This window comes from Aedes albopictus, chromosome 3 (genome assembly GCF_035046485.1).
Source record: "Aedes albopictus strain Foshan chromosome 3, AalbF5, whole genome shotgun sequence".
NCBI classification, from domain to species: Eukaryota; Metazoa; Arthropoda; class Insecta; order Diptera; family Culicidae; genus Aedes; species Aedes albopictus.
This window is the reverse complement of record NC_085138.1, coordinates 296836245-296860071: the sequence shown is the minus strand read 5'-3', so window position 1 is coordinate 296860071 and position 23827 is coordinate 296836245. Positions and strand designations below refer to the sequence as shown.

Sequence of the window (23827 nt, the reverse complement as noted above, 5' to 3'; positions counted from 1 at the left end):
TTTAGGTTCATGAAAGTGCGATAATAATCCTGTTTCAACACACCGTGATATGGCCTCCACTTTATCATCTTATGAAACATCTTATAAGATTACTGGTTGTCTGGGCCATCAACCATGCGCCTCCACACGGTATACAATTTTCACAAAGTAGGCCAGTAACGCGGGGAAACAAACAATTTCAAAGTAGGTAAACATGTTTCGTCATTGCTATCCTTGCGCATGGTTGCTTGCATTATAGTACAAAGTAGCAGACAGTGTTTTCTCTTGCACTCGTTCGATCATCCCAAGTAGCACCTGCAACTAAAATGGAAATGATCATCGTTGCAAACATGTTGCAACTGAGTTTTCATGAAACAAACAAAATTAAAACCTATTAAAATCCTGTTGTTAATGCCAAACTGAGGTGTAACAGTTTTATAACAACTAGCAAAATGAAAACAAACGTCATCATTAGTTGAAACTTGCGAAACCAATTTGTAACTGAAGTATAATCTGATTGTTTCAACGAATCTTAGTTACAACCGTTTACAAACCAAATCAACCAAAACATTGATTCTGATTGTTATAAACATGTTGCACCTGGAACTTATTTAGAACATAACGAACAATTTTGACAGGAGAGATAGAAGTCACAAAATGTGCGGCAAAATATTTTTGTGATCACGAAAAATATAAAATGCACTATAAAAATCCAAATTTTTTCAAAAATAACGAAATCATGTACAAATAAAATGTAACCTTTTCTTCATAAATGTATCGACATATTCCAAATTTTATAAAATCAAAGTGATAAAAGTTTCCCAGGAGTTTCCCTCGAAAAATTTTACAATGGGTTTACATTTTTTTTTTACAAAAAATGTGAAATTTTCGGGACGTAATAAATTCAAAGCCTTTTGTCGACGTAAATGGGAAGTACACGTCCACGACCTTATTCTGGGTCGATTTTACCTTAAAATGAGTATATCAAATTGATTAGTTACCCAAAAATAAGGTTGTTTTGTCTCTCTCCCCCACAGATGTTGTCGTAAATAAATAGAGATGCGTCTATCCAATGGAGGTCCTTGAGGCCAATAAGCCAATTTTGGGTAAATGAAGATTTACTTAAATTTGGGTTGAATGAAGGGGGTCTTGGGTTGAATTTACCTACACTTGAATACATTTTTAGTTGGAGGTAAAGGCAATTTACCTTGCCTGAGCTTAATCGATTCACTCAAATGTTGCCTTATTGGGCCAAACTATTGTGTTAAAAGAATCCATTTTTTGGTAGTTTGGCGGTGACGTGTACCAAGGGCAGCATTGTTGTACTTTGTCAAAACGAATTCCAATAGACATGATTCAGCAAATAGTATCTTTCTAAATTCTAAAATTAATTTTCAGCATTTTATGGGTGCATTAAACAAGCTGCTGAAATGCACTCCACCGAAGCAACATGGCGAGTTAATTTTTACCACAAATCCCTAAATTTTTACTCGCAAAATGCTAGGTAGACTAAGGCGCGTTGAGAATACGGAGCTAAAATGCGAAACTTACCGATAAATCTGGAACGGCACACGAATTGACGTTCTCGGTCAGACTTATTTGCGGCATATTTATGCTCACAATTTCTTAATCACATGAACGAAACTGTTGATGCATAATAACTGGCAGTGACGAATGTGGTGACTAGCTGACTAGTTGTCGAATCGGTTACCATTTTTTAAGTCGACTATAAGTTGTATCTTGGTTATAATTCGATTGCGTATTGAAACCGTTTATATCACGAATGGATGTTTTATATTGGCTCCACCTCTTGCGCTTTTTTGGTTGCAATTTAGTCGTTAATAAGACGATTGGTTCAAATGGCATAACTTTCAATATAGTTGCATACAAATTACAGGAACTTAATAATGTCCAAGTGTGTTGCTTGGGATCGATATTAACTACGTCAACACTAAAGTCAGTTATCCGGAATGTATCACCTTCTAAATGTTGTACACCGTGCACCGCCTGGTATGTAATAATATCACCAGAGAACTTTGATTACATGCACAAAAACCGGAAGGTGAATTTTAATTGGGAATTCATAGGATTTTCCGTTGATTTGCCTGCCTGGCTTCTAGAAGAATATTTTATGTAAACATAGGGAACTTTAAAATTGAATGAAAATGTCACTTTGTTAAGCTTTTGTAGACGCCATGATTCTTTGGATTAGTGGGTAGTCCATACACATGATCATAAATGACAAGATTCTGGAACATTTCGAATTGACTTTTCGATAACTGAACATTTGATGCGACGGTCAAAGACGCTATTTTGAACTTGTATAGTTGTTTTCAACGAATAATAACTATTCTACAAATTAAATGTGGGCCGAATATTGAGGACATTTTTTTCACTATGTACCCAAATCTTAATAAATTAAGAAAGAACTTTAGCTTAAGTGATTTATTTATAGTTTTTTGAAAATTTGGCTCTGAAAAAGGGATTTGAAAGTAAGATTGGTGAATAAACAATGATAATACTTCAGCAGAAATATTGAAAAATGAGAAAATAAGTGGTTCTAGCGCTTGAAAAGCAATAGGCCAACGTTGTGTCCACTAACACAGCGAAACATTTGTTTGTCTTAAGAGTAAACGTATGTGTCTCTGACAGATTTTGGGCCGCTGAATCCGAATTCGGGCTCAGATTTGCTCCAGGACGTCACAATTTTGAGCTTTACCTCAATTTATAGGGCATGCGATTTTTGCCTTTTTGACTGCAATCCATTAAGTATGGAAATATGTTTTTAAGCAATCAAAAGGGACATTGGTTGATGACTGTCTAAATTAACAACTCATGCAAAATATTTCGTTTTACCAAATCGAATTTGTTAGTTTTCAGTGATTAATGTTAGGTACCATATTTCCCACACAAGTCACCCTCCAAAAGTTGCATGCAATTTACACACTAACATAAAATGCTTAAATCTATCAAATTTCATTTGGTAAAACGAAACATTTTGCATGAGTCGATAATTTAGATGTTAATTAGCCAATTTACCTTTTGATTGCTTAAAAAATATTTCGATGCTTAATTGCTTGCAGTCAAAAAAGCCCAAAATCGCATATTTGAATATATAAATTGAGGTATAGCTCAAAATTGTGACGTGCTGGAGCAAATCTGAGCCCGGATTCGGATTTAGCGGCAAAAAATCTGTCAGAGACACATAAGTTTGCTCTTGAGACAGACCAAAAGTTAATTTTTACGCTTTGTAATAGGCCATTTTTTGTACCGTAGACCAACGTTGTATACAATCGCATCGAATCTTTTCAACGTAATTAAGTAAGTTCTTGAATATTTACATTAGTTTACTTCCAATTGGTGAAACATGCATTTCCTAGAGTGCGTGATAGGGTCAACATATTATTTCTAGTGCTATTAATTCATGAAATTTGGCCAAAATTGTCAAGGCGGCTTGCATATTAGGCCAAGGAATGGTACACATACCCTATCTTTACGCCATTCACCGATAGTAATGATCAAATCATATTCAGGAATCATTTTATGAGTTGGGCCATTTTACCCCACCTTGGCATTTTGGACTTTGTTCCCATACGTATAGCACATTTAGGAACATGCACGATTGTTTTCTTTCTACTCATTTGAAATTACAGCACATTTTCTACCGCGTCTAGCTCCGTTTGCCTGTATATCGTTGAAATTTATTTTGAAATAAAACACTGCTTGTAAAAAGTAGTTTAAATTCTCTCGAATCGGGTCAAGAGCTAATGCACCCAGCTTTATACAGAATTATTGGAGCTGAAGCGTTCCCAAAATTTGGCATTGAACAAATTTGATGGAGCTGCATCAACAGGAGATGCAGAGTTTCTCATCCAGTTTTCCCTCATTCTCACCGTCTACTGACGCAGAATATTTTCCCCCGGCTGACCATTAGATCCTTACGCTTAACTGAACCAAACAACGCTCTGATGGTACATACACGTACCGAAAACAAAAGCACTGCACCTGCTTTCCTACAGCATTCGATGAATGAACCACCCCACGTAAACACGTGCGTATGCTTAAGGTCCATTCGTCTGGCAGTTGCCTTTCCATGGCTTCTATATGCGAACAGGTAGGTAAAGCTTTAAAGGGACCCTTCAAGCGTGCGGGGCTTTTCGTGTTCCCGACAATGGCTAACCACACATGGCTTATACCAGACACATTCGGGATCCTTCCGTCCTAATCCCTAAAACACGCGCCAAAATATACATTCACGGTGGCGTCGTCCGCGTCCAGGCGAGATTCGCACTGGACATGGTCCGTCCGTCGTCCGTGCTACAACAACGGAAGTAAGCGAATCGTGGAACGCATACAAACCGACCTATTTCAGTAGGTACCTTCTTGGGTAACAGTGCAGTGTTATTGTGCCTCTGGAACTACGACTGAGTTGGACGTTGCAGCAGCGTAGAAAAGTCATTGAAATATAAATTAAGCTAATGTGCTACGGTGCTTCAATTACTATTATTATCGGAAGAAACATATGCCTTCTAAATTTCAAAGATCTTTCGTTTGTATTTCAATTGAACAAAATTTCTAATAAAGGTCCACCTGCCCAAACATAACAAACTCATAAAATTAAAAAAAAACATGCATCTTACATACATATTCTTGTCATAAACAATTTGTTTATGAGACACCGTCAAATACCCCCAGTAATGCCAAGAACATACATTTTGCGTAAATGGCAGTATTGCAATGCAAGTATCGATCTTTTTTTATTTCAAGCATTTAGAAGATACATTTATTGAGACGATCTCCCGATTGGCTTACAATACTTCTCCGTGTAGCACTTTCTCGAATGTTGACTTATTCTACCACCAATCCGTATGAACAAACACATCATCATCAGTGTGCCACTCCAACTGCATCCACTACAATAATGCCTTGTTCTTACCATCTCGCCGTTGAACCATTTGTTCATAGCGCCCAGCCACCCTTTAATTGAACCATGAAAACCAACCAGGTGGAACTAAAAGGGCCTCTAAACCGAATCAAGGCAAACATTTTTCATCGCACATGTGTACTTCAGTGCTTCGAACAGCCAGCGCAGTGCCACTGCCGCAGCAGCGCAGTACTTATGCCGCACTAGACAGGGTAGGCCAAGTAGGTAAGTGTCCCACGTCCTAATTCGCTCCGGTTCTCCAAACTGACCGACCAGGACCACGCTGGAACCCGACTATGCGAGGATGCGATGGTTGGTAACTGTGTGATGAGGTGAAGCATATAAAAATCTGCAACCACAACGAATTTGCAAGTGCAGCCGAAATGGTTGTTGTTTTAACGAGCCACCGAGGGCTGATGGGCAAACCCACCAACCCTCCCAACCCCACTCGGATCGGGAAGGAAGCTTGCTTGTATAATCTTCGGGAGCTCCGAAGTGCACTATAACCAACTGTACAGAGCTTCCATTGATGAATTTCAATTTTATTTCTCTTCCTGGGACTTTTTCCTTCTTTACTCCGGAGGCAAATATAGAGTGACGGTGGGGACGGAATTGACGGTTTGATTTGTTTGGTCATCAGAATGACTAACGAAGAATGAACTTAACGGACGCTGTTTTTTTTTTTGTCACTGCCGGCTTTTTGAGCTGGTGGTGCTGGGAGAGAATTGGTCCCTCGTGGCAGTGCTCTAATGATCATCGAGTTGGGATTTTCTATCAAATGATTTCCGCTTCTTTATATTTTTCTGACATTATTCCGTGAATCGCTCTATGGTTTTAGTCGTAGATTCAGACATAAGTACTTTACGCACTTTATTCTAAATAGTTCAATTTTAACTCCTCGGAACTCTTAGATTTCAAAACAAAACAACAATTATTTTTCCTCATTTGATGGAACTACTCTTTATCTTTAAATTTTTAGCTTTGACTACGTAAATTATTCGGAAATTAAAAAAATGCGACACATGAAACTTTTCATGTTTTATGATTTTGACCCACTTTTTGTTTCAATCTCATCGACAACGTAAACAAAATTTTGTTTGTACACATACAAGTACAAGTAATGGCTGAAACAGTTTATATCATAAACTGATGAGAAAAATAGTCAACACTGTTATCGCTCAACATCACAATTGTGCTGTTTCGTCACGAAAGGGATATAAATTACATTACATTGACCTTTAGCAATTCAGGTAAACTTTTGAAGTACAAAAAAAAATATCCTACAGCCAATTTCTCACTCAAGTTTTATCATGTTTTCGTGGAGTGGACCTGGTGTGATGGTCCATGTGGCTATCACGCCGAGGACCTGGGATTGAATCCCACTCCCGACATATTCGAAAGGGAAGAAATACTTAGCCCAGGGCTAAGTATGCCCGTGTAGCTGCCGGCTTAGAATAGCACTACGGACCACCTGTTCCGGTGGTAAAAGTCCACCAAACAGGTAACCCCAATCCAAGGTGTCAGGCGACCCGTGCTGAGGGATGAATGGTTGAGGGGGTTTAAAATATGCGCGATCTTTAACGGAGTCCGTAGCGTGGGTAGATCGCCTTTTTGGGTTGCGTTGCGGTGAAAGATCTACCAAACTGAACCCTAATCCTAACTGCTTCCAACTAGTGGAACAGCATAACTTAGTAATCAAAGGAAAACACTTTGGTCCTTATTACATTTCACACCTTGTTGAAAGTGATAGGTCTCGGTTTTAGGTGTGGCCGAGATAGATCTTGAAACAGGGACAAATGGATTAGTTTTCCTAATCTTTTATTCGGTGTTCACTAGTTTAAAACAGTAAGGACTAGGGTTCCGATGCATGGTCAATATCGGTATCATTTCTTGACTTTATCGTTAGGGGATCCGATTTTGACTGAAAAAGGAGCGTGTTCAAAGCGGAACCTATCAATCAGAATCCTCCCTTGCGATCAAGTTGAAAATGACTACTGTAATAAAACAAATGACACGGGATATACCACAATAGATCAAATATTGGTCGCAGTGGTTTATGTTCCGAACAGAGAAAAAAAAAGTATCCCGTTATGACAGATGAAAACCCACGTTCTACGCAAACTAGCCTAATCTTTATTGGATCAAAGCTGTCTAAATTATTTCTGAACAAAGTAAGGCTGGTGTATCACTGAGTATGGTTTGGTTTACCCAATACGAAAGTAAAAATTGGAGTATAAATGGGGAGTTTAAATGTTCAGTTCAGAAGTTATGATTGAAACCACTTCAGGAATTCATTCCACGATTTATTAAAAAAGAATTTTCGCTAAAGTATTTTAGAGAAATTAGTTTAAGAGCTTTTTTTGAAATTTCCCTGTGTTTTTTAAATAGTCAGGTCTTTTTTTTTTTCAATGAAAACTCCATACATTTTTTTATACCGTCGATGGGGGTGACAATGGGTCTGGGGGGTGAGATTGGGTCAAAACGGAGAAACATAAAATTTGAAATAGCTCATCAACTATCGCTAATTTATATAGAAAACTTTATATTATTTCAAAGAGGAGATGTTTTTACACGTCATGATGCAGAATAAGATGTTTAGCAATAATCGTCTTTAGTTAAATTTGTAGCTAAACTTATATGATGAAACTACTAGTAAATCATCCTGAAAAAATGTCTCCTTCGTAATGTTTCACACAAGTACCTAACCATAAATTTTCTTGAGAGTGGTTAGCTGCAGGTATTTCCTAGTTGATGCAACGAAAAAAGCGGGCTGTCATTGCTCTTTTTATTTAAAAATTCAATATTTTCGACCCTATGTCAAAATATTAAGAATGGGGGTGAGATTGGGTCAAGCAAGTTACTGAGTGCACATAACCTTATATCTAAAAATTCAACTTGTTATACAGTCCCCGTTTGACGTTAGAGTGGTGCCATGTTTACCGTATCTTCATAAAGCACTTTTTTTCGAAAATATGTCGAAGAAGTGTCAAGCGAGTGTGTTCCTACGTTTAGTGCCTAAAATTATTTATAACAATAAACCCATGCGTTTGGACGGCTCCTCTAATCATTAGCTAATCTTTAGTGTACTGCAATATCGTAAGCTTCATAGCGTTCTTTTTCTCTGCTTATTTTTGAAATTTTAAGGAAATAGCGTGAAACTACCAGACGGTAGTGGGATCCAGGAAATACTGGGGTTATAAAACCGGTGACATAGCACAATGTCGGAAAGTTTTTTTTTTTAGTTTTTATTCCTGTGTATTTTAACTAATGCTAATTCTACATTTCAATGTCGGAAAGCAAACGAGATGCGACATACGTGATTGCTTATTGAGTATTTAACTTCAACTTTATGAATTAAGAGTGGCATATAAGGATCATTCATAAAATACATAAAAATACTAAAGAACGAAAAATAAGTCTACCGTTGTACTAGGACTCATACAAAATTTATAAAAAAAAATCCTTTAAATATTATTGCGGGAGAGGGTCTAATAATGTAAAATGCTGTGTAACATACCACTTGAACGACCGTCTATCTTGAGATGGAGTGATTTGCTTTGGCAATACAGGGGCCAATGATCATGTACATAAGAGTTTATAACGGAGGATTCGGATAAAAATTTCTTATGCAGTAAACTAAAAATATCATGTTTTTTTTTTCGATTAATCTTTCAATGCGCCCCTCCCTCCTCTCATGGAAGTTGAAACTTTAAATAAGGATGATTATACTATCTAAAAATAGTGATACAACATACAAACTGAAGAATACAAACGATATTTTATCAAATTTCAACCATTTTTTTCGGTTGTATTAGCCCTTCTAGGTGGATTAATCATCTTTTAAAATTATCTAAGTTATTATTCGTCATGGTTACTTGATCGGATCAATAAAATAAACTTATATTCTCAGATAGGCGATTTCGAATACTTTGACCCATTGGGTTCTTTAGGGGTATCCGGATTATTTTAAAATCGGATTCTCCGCCCAAAAATTATTCGATATCCAAAATTTCATAATTTTTGGAGTCCGGGAACTATTTTTAAAATGCATTTAAAGTTTGTATGGGGAAATTTTTTTGTTCGGGTCGAAGTGTCACTTTATCGATTGAACTGTCATTCTATCCACAAAAATTAAAACTGTTTTGTTAATAAACCATCAAAACAAAGGTATTGGAATCCAATAAAATCACGTTATACTCAGAAAAATGAGCTCTTTCGATTAGGGTATAGAAAATAGCAATATTTTATTCACTAAACAACCCAATTCTCACCCCCTCTAAGGGGTGAGATTGGATCAATTTTCAATCATTTGTAGTTTAGTAAGCAATTCATATAATGTGATACTTTCTTGCTAAACTATCATTACCACGTAGCAGAGTATACATACCAAAAAAAAGTTATTCCGACTTCAACTGCATTTGTTATTTAACAAACAATCTTTGAGTATCCTTTTTTGACCCATTCTCACCCCCAACGACGGTGTCGTTTTATTTTTTAATGATTTGTCGAGCAACGGTGAAACTTTTTTTACGCGTTTATTTATTTTTTTCGAGCTGAGTTTTGTTACGCAGTACGTATCCCTCGCATAAAAAAAACCTGACTGTATTGCTCCATGGTTTTATTTAGAAAATCTCCCAGGAATTCCTTTTAAAAAGTATTTTACGGATTTCTTTTTAAAGTTATTTAGAACATCTTCCATGAATCATTCTTCCATCTTTAACAATTTCCTTAAACAATTTAGTTAGAAGACCCTCCAGAAATGTCTCCAAAAGTTCCTCTAGAAAAGCATAAAAAAACCTCCATAGATTTTTTTTCAGGAATCCGTACAAGATTTTTTTTTTCAGAAAATCATCCACTGATATTTTTTTAGAAATTCATTCAGCGGTTTTTGAACCCGGAAACAATCGCGTCGTGTACTGAGTACACGCACCATGAAAAAAGCAAGCTTGCAGTACACAGCGTTAGCGTGGTATCGGTGAGGGTAACTGTAGACGCGACTGCTCGAGGGTTAGGGAAATCAAAGGTTTCTTCAGAAATTACTCCATGGGTTTTTTGAAAACATTCTCCAAACTCCTACATACAAAGATTTCTTCAGAATTTATTTTTTCCAGAAACTCACTGGAGATTTCTTCAAAACACCTTTATGAGATTCCTCCAAAAATTTGTCCAAAGATTACAAGTTCAAAATAAATTTTCTATGGTTTTTTTTTAATTATCTATGGATTCAAGATCGTGCACTAGAGAAGGGCTTTCGGGCTTAAATCCCTGTCTTTGCCTCAAGTCAATGTACTAGGCGCCCCTCCGCTTTTTTCCGAAAATACGGAAAGTCCCTCCTTTTCGCCTTTTCTGTAAGGTACCCCGGGGCAAGTGGGACATAAAAAAATGCTAGTTTGGTTTTGCCAAGCCAAAAAATTCTAAACATAAATAATTTTATAATTCCAATGGTTCTAAAAGATATTGTTGGTATATTTCTTCTTATTAACGTGCATTAAAACTGTTTCAAAAATTTTACCTTCTGTATATTATGCATATAATGAAAAGTGGAGCAGATCTTCATTTACTCCGTATCACGGGGCAAGTGGGACCTATTCGGAATGTTTATTCAAATAGCCTAATATTGTTGCTGCATATGTGTAAGGTAGCATAAGTTTTAAACATCTTATACAAATAACTTTGTTTAGCGATTTATGTTGGAAGAGTTTTGTGGTATCGTACATAAATTACGTAACACATATAATAACGAAGCACTGAGAAAAAAAATGATTTGACTTTAGCAGCTCGTACAAAACAAATTGATTGTTTTATACAAAAAACGCCATAAAGTTAAATGCCAAAAGATTCTCAAACTTTCTTTTCATATTACGTAGTTGATGAATCCCACCAAAAGATTTTTCAAGATTTCTAGATGTTATGTTTACTCTTACATAATTTTACGATCATTAAATAAATGTTTTTAAATCGTGAACTTTGAATACGTCGTTTTCCATTTTTTTCATACTTTATGGCCGGTTTCTTAACACTTAGAAAACCATATTATGCAGCGAAAAACGAAAAAATAATAGGATCTGCTTAGGCGAAAATATGAAAAATAATTGGTTTCGAAAAAATCATGTTCTACCCAAGACTTTACCATTTTAAACAATAGCTTCATTATCAGAATAGAAGTAATTAAGTATAATTCAACGATTGATTACTTAAGGCGCCGATTTTTACTTCATTTTTGTGTAAATTTCGGTTTAGGATAAAGAAAGCGAGATCAAACTATGAAATTGGGTTTGTTACTCTCATAGGTCTCACTTGCCCCAGATGCTGAAATGCACTGGGGTAAGTGAGAGCAGTTAAGTAAAGGTAACAAATGAAAAGAAATTACAGCTTTTTCGCTCAAAATAATTTGCAAGCACTCTAAATATTATCCTGGAACCGAAAAAGTTTTACTTTATTTTTTATTCTATTTTAAAACGACGAATGTAGTAGGGTATGTTAATCTCAATTTATGAATTAAAAATTACTTATGAATAACAGTAACATATATAGTTTCTTTATGGTGAGAACAATAACAATTTTTGAATTCAAAGTAATCGTTGGTGTGATACCTATGTTTTCCATGAAGAAAGTTTGCCTTAAAAATAAAAAATAAAAAAAATCTAGCCGTAGGTCTCACTTGCCCCAGATTCTCACTTGCCCCGGGGTACCTTATACGTGTCTGCATGAATGTCTTCAAAAATTCCAGGAATTCGGTCTTTATATCTACCACGGTTTCGTACCTCCGACTTATTAATCTTCCAGGGATTCTTTACGAAAGTTTTTTTTTCAGATATTCTCTCTCCATGAATACTTTTAGATAGATTTCTATGGGTTACCATAAATACCTTGAGAAATTCGTCGCTTTTTGGCAATTTCACCAGAGATTTGTTCAGGAAAAGTTCTAGGGATTCCAATTGGACAATCCAACATAAATAAATGTGTCCAGAAATTTCTCCAGGGATTTTTTTTATTCTTCAATCACTTAACTTAATTTACAGCTCTATTGTCCACTAGGCCACTGCGTGAGCGATACCAATTGAAAGCTGTACATACACTCTGAACAGCGCCCAAATGTATTCTATTCTAATTGTACCACATCGAACTAGTTGCCGTTGCGATGCTTTCACTTTCTACCCTATCATGGTAGAATGGTGAGCACAAGGATGTTGATGTGTGGCTGTTGGTTGTTCCTGTTTCCAGTCCGATTGGGAGTCCATTATGGGTTGCCGATCGCCGATGTTCAAGTATCCGGGTTCATTTGAGCCAGAGCGTTAAGGTTGAAGGATTCGTCATTGACATAATCATCATCATTAAAAGTTCAAAAGCAGATGATGATTAACCTGGGCTTGTTAGGGGAATATCTGTAAATAAAAAGAAAATCGCGTTATGTACTGTTCCTTTGAATTCCACTAAGAATTTGCATCCTTTGACAGATACGTATTTCGACCTCAACTGTAAGGTCGTCTTCAGTGTCTTGTAGTCGAGTCAAGTACAAGACACTGAAGACGACCTTAAAGTTGAGGTCGAAATACGTATCTGTCAAAGGATGCAAATTCTTAGTGGAATTCAAAGGAACAGTACTTAACGCGATTTTCTTTTTATTTTTCAAAAGCAGTTTTCTCGTTCAAAACTGAAATATCCACAGTGAAATTGTATTCACTGTATTGCGGGTGGAGAATGGATTACAAAGAACACATCTTCACTGCGGAAATTTCAGTTTTGAACGAGGAAACTGCTTTCGAATTTTTAATGATGACGATTATGTCAATGACGAGTCCTTTAACCGTAATGATTTATCATAAATTTAATCATGACTAATGATTAATGATTAAAATTAATCAAAAATCATTAATCATAATCACTGGAATTTATTATTTAATCATTAATCGTTTATCTTAATCACACTGATTTCGAAATTTAATCATTAATCAGTACAGGTTGGACTCGATTATCCGGAGTCAAATCGCGATGCTCTCAAACATATATCTGAGGAACGGAATTCTCAATAAAGCTGAAATTTTGACATTTTGTCAAGGCATCTTTGATTAGTGTTCAGTCAAAATTTCAGCTTCTTAGAGCAATCTTTTTGCGACATATTATTTTGGCAAACGCCAACACCCAGCTCCGGATAATCGAGTCCGACCTGTAATCATAATCATAAGAAAAAATAGTAATCAATCATTAATCATTCATTACCAAAAATGATTCACCATATAAAATATAAGATCAAATTTTAATTGGTTCAAATGCTGTTCTAAATTATATAATTTGTGATACTTTTTTCAAAAATCTCCCAGACAAAGTAACTTTTACTTTTGAAACTTCAAAAATATTTTGAACTAGCTGTCCCGGCAAACGTCGTTCTGCCTGCCTACTGTGTTTTTTGACATGTAACTCTGTAGAAAAATGCCCCGCAAAATGGAATTTCAAACTTTCTCGTTTTCGGTGCGTTCCCGGTCCGTTTTCTCAATTATTTTTTCGTACGAACACGTCGGAGCCCTGCACGAATGAAACACTGAAAGAATGGTGTAGATCCGTTGGCCCGTTCCCGAGCCTATTCGGGACATACAAACACCATTCCATATTTATTTATATAGACTACAAATACATTTTAATCATTTCCCGTTTTTGTGATTGATTAATCATGATTAATCACGATTTTTAATCATTATTCATAATCAATAATCACAGATAATATCACCTTGGTTTGGGTCCCTTCGCATTGCTCGATCCCGGGCAATGAGAAAGCGGACTCACTCGCCAAGGTGGGCGCTATGGAAGGCGATATTTATGACCGTCATATCGGTTTCAATGATTTTTTTTCGATTGCTCGTCAGCATGCCTTGGTCAGTTGGCAACAAAAATGGGATGCAGGAGAGTTGGGCAGGTGGTTACACTCAATTCTCCCACAGGTATCGAAGACGGCGTGGTTCAAGGGGTTGGATATGGGTCGAGATTTTATCAAGATAATGTGTCGAATTATGTCCAATCACTACTCTCTGGGCTCGAATTTCTATCGAATAGGGCTCACAGATAGCAATCGTTGTAGCTGTGGTGCAGGCTATCAAGATATCGACCATGTTGTGTGGGAATGCCCCGAATGCGGTATTGCCAGATCCGATTTATGTGCATCCCTCAGGGCCCGAGGGAAACCAGAAAAGAAAGACATTATGGATGTGTTGGGTACGCTTGATCTTGACTACATGAAGCTTGTATACGACTTTTTGAAACAAGCTGAAGTCTTCGTTTGATACCAGTCTTCCCAAAAACACGAGCCGCGTTGAGCCTGAGCTCAATTTTGCAAGTGCGCGTTCATCCCGAGCGCGCATTCTCTCTCATGTTCGTGTTTGTCGAGAGCATCGAGCAGGCAAGGAAAAAATGAACACGGCGCGCTCGAGCTCAGGCTCGAGCTCAAGCGCAAAACTCAGGCTCAAGCCTAGTGTTTAGGCTGTGTGTGCGAGCCTACTAGCCAGCTTGTGTTTGTCGTTCTTCGGCAGGCGGTGTGCGGTGGCAAAGCTAGGTGGGTTGCCGTTGCCTGCGTGACACCGGTGTGCGGTTTCTCAAGTGATCGAGAACAATTTTTACTATTTTTAGTTACTAAATTTGATATGCCGCAATTGATTCCTGGGTTTGTTGCTGTTGCTCTTTAGCCGCATGGTTTTCACGCTGCCGCCGATTACCATGCCGACACAGTAAGGCTTACAATATCATCACCATGATCTTATCTAAATACACCAGTATGGACACAATATTCCTTTACAGATCCCCATTTTAAAAATATAGTATGTATACCCATTTTGTTATTGATATGATAACTATTATAAGTCGCTCGTCGACTATTCATTAGGATCGTTAGGATCCGTATGGATCAATTTGAGATTATTCTGATTATTGTTGGTAATAGCCGGAACTCTTTTTTAACGTATCTGCTGGAACAAGGCCTGCTTCTCAGCCAGTTCAATGAGGCTGAATTCCCACGCCTTCATAGCTGTGGCTAAATGTCCCCCTAATTAATTAACTTATCCTTCCGTAACTCGCGCGGCTGGCCACCACTGTTAGGTGAGTGCAAAAAGCGAGATTTTTTTCAATGTGTTGTACAAAATACAACACCGCGATCGCATGACGGTTAAGCTTTTAAATCATATCTATATGAATATCACATCCCAATGGTTTTCGTATGCAACAGAAAAATAAATAAGATCTTCGATCGCAGTGTCATACAGTGGTGACCAGATTTTGTAAATCCCCGATTTAGTCTACTACAGGCATCGCCAAATTCTTCGTTATTCGAAAATACATGTACATGTGCAATGTATAGGTTTTTAGCTTTCATTTAACGGATCGATCAAAAAAAATCCACCGAGGGACCTCGAACAACTTTTTCATATGAAAATTGTTGCTCACTGGGGACCATTTATTGGGAGGAAATTATTGACGAACTGCTTTTAATTTAAACAATACAGAGTAAGCTTAAGATACTTTTGTTTTCCCAATACTGTATACAAACAATTTATCATACACATGCAAACAAGATTTGTATTTTTGGCCTATGTGAATTCTGAGGGAACATAGGATACATACTCTGTTAGCAGCAATTAATCGAACTGAACATGTAGTGGTCTGCAGATCTTGCCGCTCGTAACACTTGGTGCGCCACCATTTTCTACGACTTTATAATTAACGATTTTATATTCTGCTCATTTCTTTACAAAGGCATTTTCTAAAACCGACCCAACTGAAGAACTTACAATATTTTAACCCAGCCGCCCTTTGGAGGCCTAAAATAAAGGGTGATACGGTCAAAATTTGGTCACACAATTTGTTTCATAACTTGAGAATGCGTACACCAAATCAGCTGATTTTTGGACCAGTAATGGTACATTATATGTAGCTTATACCATGAAATTTCCATCAAAATCGATTTAGTATTTGCGGAGATATTGTGAATCCTGAAAACCGCAATTTTTAAATTTTGTACAAAGAGGATTAAAAAATAAGAACACATTTTTACTCTTTTATTTATAGAGCCAGAAATACTGAACCAATTTCAATGAAAAATTTTCTGTATGTAAAGTATACATATCAAAATGTTGTCTAAAAATTTCATTCAATTTGATCCAGCCGTTACAAAGTTATATTTGTTTAGGTGGTAAAATTTTGTCAAGTCAAGTCAAATTTTGGTCACACAATTTTTTTTCATAACTTTAGATTGCGTACACCAAAATAGCTGATTTTTGGATCAGTACCATTATATGTAGCTTGTACTATAAAATTTTCATCAAATTCGGTCTAGTATTTGCGGAGATATTGTTGAACCCTGAGATCTGCAATTTTAAAATTTTGTGCAAAGAGGATTCAAACATTTTTACTGTTTTATTTATAGAGCCATAGATACTTAACCGATTTCAATGAAATTTTTTCTGTATGTGAAGTATGCATATCAAAATATTGTGTAAAAATTTCATTCAATTTGATCCAGCCGTTACAAAGTTATATTTGCTTAAGTGGCACCCCGTCAGTTTTTTTCATATTCAAACTGCTACAACTTTGAAAGTTTTCATACAAAATGGCTCAACATTTTACTAATAACATATTTTCCTAATAGTACCATACTGTAAAATTTTGATAAAAATCAGAGCAGTATTGGTAGTTCTTAAATCAAAATTGTGCTTTACTGAGCTTAAATTTCCAAAAAATTACTTTATACAATTCAGTATCATAATTTCAATTTTATATAACTCATTTTGGTATCATAATGTTCAACTTTTCCGTACTGGTTCATTATGCAACTGAAATGAGTTGTATAATGAAAAATAGTTGCATAATGTTCATAATGCAACCCAAATGGGTTGTATAATGAAAAAATCATTGCATAAAATTTTGTATGTTACTCGTTGCAAAACTCGATTTTTTCAGCACTTTTCGTATTTATCCAATTCGGCAAGCCTCGTTGGATAAATGTACGACTCGTGCTGAAAAAATCAACTTTTTGCAACTCGTTAGCGCTTTTGTACAAAATTTTAAAAAAGTTGGTCGATGGTTTTATCTATATATCAACCAATACTCAATCGATTTTGATAAAAATTCTATTGTATAAGCTACATATAATGTAGCATTACTGGTCCAAAAATCAGCTGTTTTGGTGTACGCAGTCTAAAGTTATGAAAAAAATAGTAAGAAAGTAATGAAAAAAACAATGATACCCCCGTCTTGTTGTTCCACTTGTCCACCTCGTGTCCCTTCGAAAATCATTTGTTTGTATCGTTACAGGTTGTTTGTCCACTTTACGTTTGACTAGCAGCAACTACGCTACGCCACGCTGCTGAAAGTCAACGAATGCCCCTATTACCCCATCCCTTCCTTAAACATTATTGTTCCCCCTAACCTCGACCAAACCGCGAGTTTTACGGTTCCCCAAAGCTAACCTAGTATGTAAATAAGTCACACATATGAAATTGTAAAATAAATCCAAAATGAATTCGGCACCGTAATGCCTGATGGCGCATGAGCCTTAAATAAACGATTAAGTAAAAAAAAATTATTTTAATCATTAATCATAATCTTTAATCATCCTAAAAATTAAATTAATCATTAATCATAATCAACAAACCCCGAAATTAGAATTTTAATCATCAATGATTAATCATGATTAAAAATTTTGTTAATCATGAACGCTCTGATTTGAGCCATAGGCTCAGAAGAAGGTCAGTGTCAGCTGCTCTCGGGAGCAAGAGCAACTGACGAAAGTGCCGGGCTAAGATTGAGCCCATGACCATCTGCTTATCAAGCAAACGTGTAGCCACTACGCCACGGGCTCCGGCTTCAGGGATTTATCCACAAAATCCTGCAGAACTTCCTCTAGACTGTTACTTTCCGTGGTTCAGGCAGGAATTCCTTCAATGATTCCTGCATAAGATCATACAGAGATTCCTTCTGTATTTCTTCCAGATATTCCTCGATGCATTATCTCAGAAATTTATCCGGCATTTTTTTAGGGAGAACTCTAATATTTTTTCCACTGATTTTTTAAGAAACTTATTTAAAAATATTTCCTAGAATTATCTATTGAACTTCCGTAAGAAATATCCCAAAAGTTTTTGCCTTTCTCGTACACTAAGTGTACTGGAAAAGCCATATGTTCACTCCAAAAATGACTTTCTGATAGAAGGCACGTTTGATCAAGTCACATATACTAATCAACTCTGCTCGACGAATCGAGGTAATGTCTGTGTGTGTGTGTGTATGTATGTTGTATGTGTGTATGTATGTGTACAAATAAACTCACGCAACTTTTTGGCAGTAAACCTCAACCGGTTTAAATGAACGATGGCTCATTCAACGCGGAATCTGGTCTCATTGTTTTCTATTGAAAATGGTTTGGATCGGTTAAGCCGTTCCAGAGTTATGGCCATTTAGGTGTTCCGGACTGGTACCCCAGGAAGGGGCCAGATATGAAAATGTTACAAACCCTTGCATGCGACCCATCAAACCACGACATTTTCGATAACCTGATGAACGGTAAGCAGTAAAATAGTTTCCGGCCATATCTGAACCGGTAGTGTTCCGGAACCGGTTCCTGGTGTCCCGCAGGATGTATGTACAGGGGTTACTCAAAATAACTGGGACAGGTAAAACTTTCCCTTTTCAAAAAATGTTCAATTCGCTGTAACTTTTCGAAAATTGCATCAAATATTCTCATTTTTTTACTGTAAGTTCATCAACTAGTTGTGTATCAGTAGTCCAATTTTGGAGAAGATCGGACCATTGTCCACGGAGTTATAAAGATTCAAGAAAAAGGTAAAATTATCCGATAGCCAACTTTGAGCTGTTACATCTCCGAATTCAATGAACCGAATGCAATGAAATTTTGACCATTCATGACTTGTATAATGAGCTATGAAAAACCTTCGACCTTACTTAAAATTCTTAACACGGAAGAAAATTATAACGATTGAATTATTTTTCTAATAAAACACCAAATTATCCAAAACTTCAACATCGTTTTAAAATTCAAGATGCAAATTATAGTTCAATTAATTTCCCTCTAAATGACTTATATATAAATGTGTTTTGAAGGAAAGTTACAACATAGCCGCTAATTTCTCATTTATTTATTTATTTGTAAACATTAACAGACATTATTGCCCCAATGATGTGACTTAATACTAAAATCGAAACAACTACAATCATATACATTTTGAAATCAAAACAACAACCGATATGGCAAATCCAAAACAACACAATCAATCACAATACATTTCAGAGCTCAAAATACATAATTCAGGCTAGAAGGCTACATAAGAAAACATCGGCATATGTGCCGATCTAACAATCTTGCGTTCCACATTTCGGTATCCAAACAACATATCGATTTTCAAATTCGCGGTATCTAATTCCTACAGGCCAAGTTGATGGCGCCATAGCTAACTCTTTCAGTTTTACATTCATCATAACCTTAACTGAAATAAAATCTAATTCATCAATCGATCGACCCTTTGGTATCAATTTTCTTATCCTAATCGTTTTTCTATCCGCATTCACAAACTAAGTGATTTAAATCTTTTTCAGTGGCACGGCGATCGACGTTAGTGAGAAATAGTGAGAATGTATTATCACTAATAGAATCGTGCGCACACATATCACAGCTCTTATTATCGTCTCGGGTGACTTTTGTTCCATTGAACAGATGAGTACTCGAAAACTTCGGCGACGGAATAGATGATGAGTGTGCGTTCTCACAAAACTGGTGATACGGCACGATTGAAGCAAGCGTGTCGGCAATCTCCGCAATTTTCAGTCTCAGGTCATCAATATCGGATTCAACTGTATTTGTTTGAGCAATATCATCACTGTCGGTTTCTGTTGGTACGGGGCAGTCTGCATCACGGGACGCACAATACTCAGTCAAACAGTCGTCGCACATCCACAGAATATTTTTCGCAAAGAGTGCACACACAGTTGGCTCTGTCAATCCTACACACGTAGCGTGATACCGTTTGGCGCACTTTCCTTCGCAGATTGTGTAGCGATCGTGTTTACGATCAATAGTGAGCAAGCACTTGTTGCACTCCATACCGGTCGCTCAAGCTTCGCAATGGCCGTAAACTATATTATGGAATTGATGGATTTCAGTAGGGTTGAAATTCTCGTCGTGATTCCAAATTTTCAGCAGGATCTTCGTAGCGTGTTGGGTAGATATGATTCACGGATTCACGAATTGCACAACGAAACTATTTATCACATATAAAGACGATCGAAAATCGGCAAATAATCAGCAGCGTTAAAACACAAACCGTCCGATAGAAACGGTCACTCGGAGTCATCAAATAAATTGAGAAAGTAATGGGATGCATATTAGAAATTGATGAATTTACTAAAAAATCGTGAAATGAATGAAATCGTTATAATTTTTTCTCTTGTTAAAAATTTGAAGTTAAGTTAAACGTTTTTAGGAGTTCATCATATAAGTCATGAATGGTCAAAATTTCATTGCAATCAGTTCATTGAATCCGTAGATATAAAAGCTCAAAGTTGGCTATCGAATAATTATACCCTTTTCAAGAATCTTTATATCTTCGCGAAGAATAGCCCGATCTTTTCCAAATTTGAACCACTAATACACAACTAGTTGATGAACTTACAGTAAAAATTTGAGAATATTTGATGCCCTTTTCAAAAATTTACAGCGAGTTGAACATTTTTTGAAAAGTGAATATTTTACCTGTCCCAGTTATTCTGAGTATCCCCTGTATGTATGTATGTAGGTAGCCACCATCCTAGCTTGAGTCTTGCTCTGCATGCAGTTCCACTTAACAGTAAAGATCAATTTCATTACCACCCTGACTTCAACATACCGCTGTATGAAGGGCCAAAAGGGGGTGTGGCGGACCCGTAAGTAGAGACACTTACGCGAAATCCGCGGGTTTAAGAGAATCACCTTCCAGCAATATGATCCAAAAGGGTGCACTGGCGTAGCCACGGGGGGGGGGGGGGGGGGTTTAGGGTTAACCCCCCCAGAGCAAAAATTTGTAGAACAAATTTTCAGTATAAAGCGCTTTGCGACGAAAAAATTTTTCTGTTTACTGTTTACAAAATGTATATGTCACATCAAAAAAGGTATCATTGACCGTTGAAAACCTCTCCCAGAGACAATTTCTGGCTACGCCACTGAAAGGGTGAATAATGAAATTTACATTACTTGTCAAGCTTTCTACGGGACGGTTTGTCACAAGAAGGGCACGTCAAATCCATTGCAACTGTTGGGATAGAAGAACCCATCTACAAGGATGTTATAGTTACTTCTCACCACACTCCGGCTGGCAATCCACTCTGTCGTACAGTTACAACTTCAATGATGCCCTGATGCACCCTCCCAACCCCATATGGTTACATGATTATATAATGATTTACATATAATATTTGAAGGAAATTTATGAAGAAATGTAATATAATCAATAAATATAATAATAAACAATTAAAAATAATAATAAATATAACAATGAAATGTAATGTAATGTAGCGAAATGAAATAAGATATCAATTGTAGATGAAGTAAATGAATATTTTTCGTTGACGAGGCCTTTTACGTCCTATATGATAGGGTAGAACATTATTATAGTATCAAAATGTAAACACGATAGATGATATATATAATCAATCACTGCATGAAGGGCCAAAAAAGGGTGTGGCGGACCCGTAAGTGGAGACGCTTACGCGAAATCCGCGGATTTATAAGAATCTCCTTCCAACAGAATAATCCAACAGGGAGAATACATAATAAGATTTACATCACTTGTCAATCTTCCTACGGAATGGTTTGTCACACACAAGAAGGGCGCGTCAAATCCACTGTAAAACAATCCCATGCATGCGAAACATCAAATCATGAAAATTTTTGTTAACCAGATAGGCTAAAATATTAACGATACATAAGACAGGGGTCATTCTCTATAAATAATTCCAAAAGTCCCAGTAAAGAAGCAGGGGTGTAAGCAGTAATAAATAACAAAATTTCCATAAAAAAAAATGCATAAAAAACAAAAGTTTTTATAAATAATTGATTTTTGAGCAATTAAAAACGTCAAAAATGCAATGAATAAATCAACTGTTGCAATAAAATAAGCCATTCTTCCTAACAAAAAACTTCGAATTTTCCATAACTAAATCCAATTTTTCCATCATAAATTAGAAAATTCAAATTAGAGAATTCACAATAAAAAATATCGAAAAGCAATAAATGATTTACAAGCGCTTGTTGCACTCCATACCGGTCGCTCAAGCTTCGCAATGGCCGTAAACTATATTATGGAATTGATGGATTTCAGTAGGGTTGAAATTCTCGTCGTGATTCCAAATTTTCAGCAGGATCTTCGTAGCGTGTTGGGTAGATATGATTCACGGATTCACGAATTGCACAACGAAACTATTTATCACATATAAAGACGATCGAAAATCGGCAAATAATCAGCAGCGTTAAAACACAAACCGTCCGATAGAAACGGTCACTCGGAGTCATCAAATAAATTGAGAAAGTAATGGGATGCATATTAGAAATTGATGAATTTACTAAAAAATCGTGAAATGAATGAAATCGTTATAATTTTTTCTCTTGTTAAAAATTTGAAGTTAAGTTAAACGTTTTTAGGAGTTCATCATATAAGTCATGAATGGTCAAAATTTCATTGCAATCAGTTCATTGAATCCGTAGATATAAAAGCTCAAAGTTGGCTATCGAATAATTATACCCTTTTCAAGAATCTTTATATCTTCGCGAAGAATAGCCCGATCTTTTCCAAATTTGAACCACTAATACACAACTAGTTGATGAACTTACAGTAAAAATTTGAGAATATTTGATGCCCTTTTCAAAAATTTACAGCGAGTTGAACATTTTTTGAAAAGTGAATATTTTACCTGTCCCAGTTATTCTGAGTATCCCCTGTATGTATGTATGTAGGTAGCCACCATCCTAGCTTGAGTCTTGCTCTGCATGCAGTTCCACTTAACAGTAAAGATCAATTTCATTACCACCCTGACTTCAACATACCGCTGTATGAAGGGCCAAAAGGGGGTGTGGCGGACCCGTAAGTAGAGACACTTACGCGAAATCCGCGGGTTTAAGAGAATCACCTTCCAGCAATATGATCCAAAAGGGTGCACTGGCGTAGCCACGGGGGGGGGGGGGTTTAGGGTTAACCCCCCCAGAGCAAAAATTTGTAGAACAAATTTTCAGTATAAAGCGCTTTGCGACGAAAAAATTTTTCTGTTTACTGTTTACAAAATGTATATGTCACATCAAAAAAGGTATCATTGACCGTTGAAAACCTCTCCCAGAGACAATTTCTGGCTACGCCACTGAAAGGGTGAATAATGAAATTTACATTACTTGTCAAGCTTTCTACGGGACGGTTTGTCACAAGAAGGGCACGTCAAATCCATTGCAACTGTTGGGATAGAAGAACCCATCTATCCATAAAAAAAAAATGCATAAAAAACAAAAGTTTTTATAAATAATTGATTTTTGAGCAATTAAAAACGTCAAAAATGCAATGAATAAATCAACTGTTGCAATAAAATAAGCCATTCTTCCTAACAAAAAACTTCGAATTTTCCATAACTAAATCCAATTTTTCCATCATAAATTAGAAAATTCAAATTAGAGAATTCACAATAAAAAATATCGAAAAGCAATAAATGATTTACAAGCGCTTTATACTGAAAATTTGTTCCACAAGAAGGTGGACAAAGCCGGAAGGATACAGTGGGCAGGGTATGATGCAAGAATGCCGGACAACAACCCTGATAAATTGGTATTTGCTACTGATCCAGTTGGCACAAAAAGGCGTGGAGCGCAGAGGGCACGATGGGTGGACCAGGTGAAGCATTGGGCGTGACCGAGGA

The 23827-nt window shown here is 36.5% G+C and overlaps 1 protein-coding gene across 1 annotated transcript in view; it reads left to right on the top strand.

The window, feature by feature from the left end:
- LOC134290783 (cullin-1-like) overlaps positions 1 to 23827 on the top strand; it is a 47453-nt gene that overhangs the window by 22782 nt on the left and 844 nt on the right. The window lies entirely within an intron of this gene.